At 44.5% G+C, this 7,886-nt stretch overlaps 1 pseudogene; it reads left to right on the forward strand.

The window, feature by feature from the left end:
• Positions 1-4,497: 4,497 nt before the first annotated feature.
• On the forward strand, positions 4,498-7,670 carry LOC123120177 (bifunctional dTDP-4-dehydrorhamnose 3,5-epimerase/dTDP-4-dehydrorhamnose reductase-like; annotated as a pseudogene).
• The last annotated feature ends 216 nt before the right edge of the window (positions 7,671-7,886 follow it).

Genomic DNA, 7,886 nt, shown 5'->3' on the forward strand with positions numbered 1-7,886 from the left:
TTTTGCATATCACATAATTCCACGAAGGTATTAAGATGGGACGCGTCATCCTCATTAGGAGTACCGGAAAATTGATCTTTCATAACAAGATTCAGCAAAGCAGTATTAATATCGCAAGACTCTGCACTAGTGGCGGGAGGAGCAACCGGAGTACCAATAAAATAATTGTTGTTGGTATTTGAGAAATCACACAATTTCGTGTTCTCTTGAGTCATGATGACTACTCAACAAGATTGCACTCAAAAACAGATCCGGCAAGAAAACGGCGAACGAAAAAAGAGAGGCAAATAAAACGGCAAATTTTTTTGAAGTGGGGGAGAGGAAAATGAGAGGAAAATGGCAAATAATGTAAATTGCGAGGAGATGAGATTTGCTATTAGGAACCTGGTTTACGTTGAAGATCCTCCCCGGCAACGGCGCCAGAAATTCCTTTTGATTGCGCTTGAAGCTACATCGGTATTTCCCCAAAGAGGAAGGGATGATGCAGCACATCGGCGGTAGGTATTTCCCTCAGATATGAAACCAAGGTTATCTAACAAGTAGGAGAACCAAGCAACACAACGTAAACAGCTCCTGCACACAGATAACAAATCCTCGCAACCCAACGTGTAAAAGGGGTTGTCAATCCCTTTCGGGTAGCGGCACCCCAAGATGGGCAAATGGACGTGAATAAAATTGTAGTGGATTGATAGATCGAACGCCAAACAAAATAAATAAGAATAAATTACAGCAAGGTATTTTGCATTTTTTGTTTAGATAGATCTGAAAATAAATGCAAAGGAAAAGTAGATTGCAAAGGCAAAATATATGAGAAAGAGACCCGGGGGCCGTAGGTTTCACTAGTGGCTTCTCTCGAGAAAAATAGCAAACGGTGGGTAAACAAATTACTGTTGGGCAATTGATAGAACTTAAAATAATCATGACGATATCCAGGCAATGATCATTATATAGGCATCACGTCCAAGATTAGTAGACCGACTCCTGCCTGCATCTACTACTATTACTCCACACATCGACCGCTATCCAGCATGCATCTAGTGTATTAAGTTCATGGAAGAACGGAGTAATGCAATAAGAACGATGACATGATGTAGACAAGATCTATCTATGTAGAGGACCCCATCGTTTTATCCTTAGTAGCAACGATACATACGTGTCGGTTCCCTTTCTGTCACTGGGATCAAGCACCGTAAAATCGAACCCACTACAAAGCACCTCTTCCCATTGCAAGATAAATAGATCAAGTTGGCCAAACAAAACCCAAAGAACGGAGAAAAAATACGAGGCTATAAGCAATCATGCATATAAGAGATCAAAGAAACTCAAATAACTTTCATGGATATAAAAATATATAACTGATCATAAACTCAAAGTTCATCAGATCCCAACAAACACACTGCAAAAGAGTTACATCATATGGATCTCCAAGAGACCATTCTATTGAGAATTCAGCGAGAGAGAGGAAGCCATCTAGCTACTAACTATGGATCCGTAGGTCTACAAAGAACTACTCACGCATCATCGGAGAGGCACCAATGAAGGTGGTGAACCCCATCTGAGATGGTGTCTAGATTGGATCTGGTGGTTCTGGACTCTGCGGCGGCTGGATCAATATTTCGTCGACTCCCCTAGGGTTTCTGGAATATTGGGGTATTTATAGAGCAAAGAGGCGGTCCCGGGGCACCCGAGGTGGGCACAACCCACCAGGGCGCGCCTGGGCCTCCTGGCGCGCCCTGGTGGTTGTGCGCTTCTCGAAGCACCCCCCAAGCGCAACCAGGGCCCATTACGTTCCTTCTGGTCCAAAAATATCTTCGTAATGTTTCGTGGCATTTGGACTCCGTCTGATCTTGATTTCCTGCGATGTAAAAAACATGCAGAAAAGAACAACTGGCACTTGGCACTATGTCAATAGGTTAGTACCAAAAAAAATATAAAATGACTATAAAATGATTATAAAACATCCAAAATTGATAATATAACAGCATGGAACAATCAAAAATTATAGATACATTGGAGACGTATCAACGTGCAACTTGGGCAGAAAATGGTCGCCCCAAGGTTGCGTGTTGGTGGAGTTGCAACTACGACGAAAAATAGGTCGAACCCTCATACATGTTGGTGGTGGATTTGCAACGGGCACAAAAGTTTCGGGCTCTCGCGCTCCTCCAGTTTCATATCGATGATGGACTTGCAACTAGGAAAAAATGGGCATAATAACATGTCGGGACTGGAGTTGCAACTTGGACAAAAATAGCCCCCCCCCCCCCTCCAAAGTTGCGTGTCGAGGGTGGACTTGCAACTAGGGCAAACAACAAACGGCCCCACAATTGTATGTCGGGGTGGATTCACAACTGGAGACAAAAGTGGGCCACCCGCCTAGTTGCATATTGAGGGTGGACTTGCAACTAGGGAAAAATGGACCCCGTTGCGTGTCGAGGGTGGACTTGCAACTTGGACAAGAACAAAAGGCGGGCCCGCAGTTAAATGTCGGGGGTGGAGTTGCAAATTGGATAGAAAAGGGACAGACCCCCGTTGCATGTCGAGAGGGTGCGCTTGCAATTAGGACAAAAAGTGGATCATAACGAGTTCTGTATCGAGGGGTGGATTTGCAACTGGGACAAAAAAGGCGAACGAATTGCATGTCAATAATAGAGTTGCAACTAGGACAAAAAAAGACCACTTGATGAAAATAGCAAAAATCACAAAATCCCTAGATGAAAATTGGGCGAAAATAGACAAAATGGATACAGGTCACTATTTGCATCATCAGCGACTGCCATCTTCTTGTCACGAGGACAAATAATGAACCCCCAGTCGACTGCCTCCTTCCTGCTCGTGCCGGCTCTACCGAATGATAAGTGGACACAGGACGTACAACAAGACAAGGGACACACATGACAAAAGAACCCGCGATCAAGATTTGCACAACATTTAAAGAAAACAGGTTGAACGGCCAGGAACTTAGACGAGACATTGTTAAATCTGTTTTAGAAAAATCACCAATTTTAAAAAATTTAATAAATAAAAAAGAAATGGAAAAGGAGAAGTAAATTTATTTATTTTTAAGAATCATGAATTTGAAAAAAATTGAAAAAAAATTAGTCAAGGTCGGTTGCTTTCAGGTCAAGATGGACATGCAAACTGGATCAGGTGAGTTTTGAGTTGCATGTGAAAAATAGACACGAAAAAAGAGATAAGGATAAAAAATTCACAACAATCCTAGAACACTCACTACATTACCGTCCACTAGCATCCCTTGCGTGTCAACCCTTTGTGCTTTTAAGGTTCTCTGCTTATAAGGTTCTCTGCATTTTTTAGGAGTCAGAAGGCTTTTTTTTTGAGCCAGGGGTCAGAAGGCTTTTTGCTGGATGAAAAAAGGAAATGAGGTGTGAATAGAAGAGTGCTTAACTGGAGTGAAATAGGCAAACGACAAGCACTGAAGAAAGAAAAGTTCGACACAGCCCACGTTACATAAATAAGCTTGTACGACCAACGCACGATGCAAAAAAAGGCGAGACAAGCAACAACAATACACGATCCTAAATAGTGACATGGAGAACAACGCTCGTTTTTTAAAAACATGGAGAGCAACTAGTCCCATACGTCCACGATGGCTAGTATTCTAAATGTCTTGCTGGAAGTTTTGCCTTGAGAATTGGAGATAAATGACTGGCGATGGCCAAATGGAGGCATTGATGGATGGTGTCGCTAGCCCAGTTTTGACCGTTCAAATTGATCATACTATGTTTTTAACTGGTAGTTCGTTTAACTTATGATGACAAGTGCTATTTTGGGAAGGAAACATCAATATTAACCCTGTTTTGTTTCAAAAAAAATATTAACCCTGAAGTTCAGAACGTCGACAAGTCAGACAATCAGAAACATGATTGTTTTGTGTCTACATCATCTTGACGTTGCAAGCTATGCTAAAAGGAGGTCCAGCTCTTACACACAAGCCCCTTTATTAGAACACAAGATACAAACAAACTACTGGCCTTTACAGAGGAGGAAGAATTGATTTTGCCAACGTTTCTCATTTTAGTTGAGTTGATTTTGAATTCAGATGATGTATCATGCATTGTAATTCCCTTAGCTCAGTGTATCCATGTCAATGAATATGTTAATCGCGGGAGAAGAGACGGCGGGAGCACCGTGGTGCCGCCCATGGACGGGGCCGTGGAATCGCGAGGGCAACGATCAAACAATCAACGATCCAGCATTGGGAAAGAGAGGAAGATGGATCGAGGGAGGCCGACGGGAGGGTGAGGTGAGATGGATGGGAAATTGGGGAAACGGGGCAAGCAAGAAAGGAGAGATGCGGGAGACAGAGAAGTGGCAGCAAGCAATTTGAATCCGAGTCGGCCCAGGCTTAGCTAAAACTAGCAGCAAGAGACTCAGATTCAAATTGGTTGCCATCTTACGTCTCTCTCTCTCGCACAACTGATGACGGCGGGGGCCCCATCCCTCCCGCGTTGCGGGATCTTTAGCTGGAGCTCCATGGCGGCCCTGGACGACATGGTTCTTACGGCGGAGATGGGCGTCGGGGCGGCGGCCCCGGATTTTTCCAGCGACCACGACTGCCGATGTAGCCGCGAGGGCTGCACGGCGTCTGGTTCGGGGGGCTCGGTGCGGCTCAGCTAGTCATTTCCGCGTGGTGCGGGTGGTGGCGGTGGTGCCCGCTGAGATCTCCGGCCTGCTATTGGGAGCCGGCGGGTGACGCGGTCCTTTGGTTCTTTTTGCTCTAAGATGGTGTTCTGTCGGTTGCCGACCCTCATGGATCTGGCCATTGACGAGTTCCGAAATGCTCCGCCGGAGATCTTCATTGGATGCTTGACGCCTGTAGATTTCTGGATCGGATGGGATTCGGTCGTGTGCGCCCCTATTTCAGCCTGAGTGGCTTCAGGAGGGTGTGCCGCGAAGCTTTGTTATCTATTGACAGTATGGGACACGTCGGTATTTCGATTTTCATGGTGAAGATAATGACAGAGAACATCATGGTGGCTGAGGTCTGAGGTCTTGTAATAGCGGATTGAGTCTTCGCGGCGTTGAGGACTTTGCTTGGTGATTCATGACTCGTGGCAGCGGCATCAGCAAGTGGGGGCGGCAGCACAAGCGGAGTATAGGGTCTTAACTTTCAGGGTGAAAACCCAAGGTCTGGCCTTAATTGGTTGTGCCTGGCAGTGACCTTGTTGAAGGCATTGTTTTGAGAGCGTGGATTTTCTCCAGGGTGAAAACCTAAGATCTAGGATCGGGCGATGATTGTGCTTCTGCACTGTTTTTTTTTGGAGGCATCGCTTTTGGAGAATTAGGACTTTGGGTGTTGTCTGGGCGGTGGTTCCTGCTGCAGCTAAGAGGAGTTGATCACTGTTGGGGGATCTTTTTTCTTCTTATTATTATTATTTTTGACTGTGTGCATCCGTAATCTCTTTATGATATTGCGTTGTTGCAGAGGCCGGATGTAATTGATATCTCCGCGATATTAATATATTTCTTTTTCGAAAAATCTTACGTCTCTTTGCCAGACACACAAAGAGGACTACCCATTCTGTCTTCCTCTGACCCTTGCATCTGTTTCTCACTGGACATTGTCTACTGTAATAAGTACTAGTTCGTTTGCTGAGTTAACTTTCCCGTCTTCACTTCAGTGTTAAACATCTTAACCAGCAGGGTGCATCAAGGTGTTTTTTTTAATCCAGAGCTAGAAGGTGGATGGAGTACCAATGAAATCTAACCGTTGATGAAGAAGGGTATTATAGACTTTTTATTGTTTTTATTTGTGGACAGTTTTATTTAACCTAATGACACCTTCCGCCGCCGGCACGGATGAAGTGGCGGCTGGCGGTCACCCATCATCGCATCTACTTCAAGGATGGGCCTGCGCACGTATGCCGCTGCGCTGGGCATGTCACTCATGCCTAATCTGCTGGTAGGATCAAACACATCTAGGCTACGAACTGAATGCAGTAGGATCAAACGCATCTCAAATCGCATCACACGCACATACAAGGCCGATTGATGCCTGCAACTCAAATATATCCTTTCTTCAATTAATGGGCATTATAATCACTCAAATTAGTGTTCTCAATCCCGCCGGCATGAAGTAGTATTGCAGTGCCGATTAGACGCGGCCGGATTGATTCAGTTTTGAGTTTTGGCCAGAGAGCAACATCTCGATTGGTTTTCGGCACCGGCACGTGACTGCATCAGCTGGCCGGCAGTCCAGCTCCGCCATGGCTTCTACACGCCGGACTACGAGTGTACGGTACCATCGTCGGCGAAGCTCATTGTTAGTAACTGTATTCTCGTCACCATCGGCACCCCATTACGATTTTACCCCTGAAACGATGGTACTCCCTGGCGTTGGTTAGCGGTACTCCCTGATTGCTGTTTCGGAGTACGGATAAAATCTAACCATTAGATTGAGAGAAATGAACGGCCTATATAAATTTATGGGTACAGTAAAAGAGCTCATTTGTAAATGTGCGCAGCTGCAGAGCCACCTGAGCACATCCCGTTATCTCAGCGACTTCATATCTGTCCCCTAACAACGGACTCCCGAGCTCATGCAACCTTTGTTCCTTCACATACGCCAGGCCTGAAATAGTTTTTCAACAAGCTTGACATGAGAGAACAGCAGCGCAAAAGAAGGAAAATAACCTGGCAAGAAAAGTAAACATCTCGTGAATAATGCCAACTATAAGAAATCTTGCTTGAAATATATGTTTAGGTCACTCACATCTCGTACAAGATCACCAATAGTATCCCCTTGCTTGTCGAGCATGGTATTCTTTCGGCCACTAATAATCACCAGAACCAACACGCCAAAGCTGAAGACAACTGTCTTCATTGAGTAAACTCCTCGAGATGCATACTCCGGAGCTTTGTAACCACTGAAAAGTGTTCCCGCAAAAAAAACCACTGAAAAGTGAAACAAAAGATATCAAAACTGTGAGGTTGGAACATCTGAAGAACAAAAGGTGGGAATCTGTGATGATTGATATATTAGGTAGGCTGATACCCGGTTCATTCTACTCAAAGAAGAGGATAAACCATACTTTACTGGTTCATTCTACTCAAAGACCAAGGCAATGGTAACTGCTTCTTCCCTTCTGTACTACTTTGTTAGTATTTTATCTGTGTGGCGATATTATGTTTTTAAATTTAAGATGCAAATCGTGGAAGAAACTTCTTATAATTTTTTCCCAGGACAATGTAGGTTGAGGAACTGTTGAAGGAGCACGAGTCCGGATGCCAATATCATCTCTGACCTCAAAGATCCCCGAAACTTCATCACAAAGATTAGCCTTACGACAAGGTGGTAAACATCCCAAACAGCATGACTGTGTTGGATGAGCTTTTGCCAATTTCAGTTGAGATGGCAATAAGGAACTTGCGGGGCATCTGAAACTTCACCAATCCTGGCGTGGTCAGCCACAATGAAATTCTGGAGATGTATAAGAAGTACATGGATCCCAGCTACAAGTGGACAAGCTTCACGCTAGAAGAACATGCTAAGGTCATATAGTTGCACCTCGGAGCAACAACGAGATGGATGCGGCAAAGCTGAAGAGAGAGTTCCCCGAGCTGCTATCGATCAAAGACTCATTGATCAAGTTTGTCTCTGAGCCCAACAGTAAGGTCCCAGCAACTTGAAGCCAGAACAGGTAATAACATAGGAAACATATACCAAGCACTGAAAGATTTTAGGAACCATTCGTCGCAGCGATTCATTAGAATGTTCAGCATATCTCTGTTATAGATTCACAACATCATTTGAACTATATATTTGACAGTCTGCTGGTGGCAGCGATATATCTTGTACGTCAGTGGCGAATCTGGAATTTGACCAATGTGAGGGTAACATTGCAAAGGGTAGTAATTTTTTG

Source organism: Triticum aestivum, chromosome 5D (genome assembly GCF_018294505.1).
Source record: "Triticum aestivum cultivar Chinese Spring chromosome 5D, IWGSC CS RefSeq v2.1, whole genome shotgun sequence".
Classification (NCBI taxonomy): domain Eukaryota; kingdom Viridiplantae; phylum Streptophyta; class Magnoliopsida; order Poales; family Poaceae; genus Triticum; species Triticum aestivum.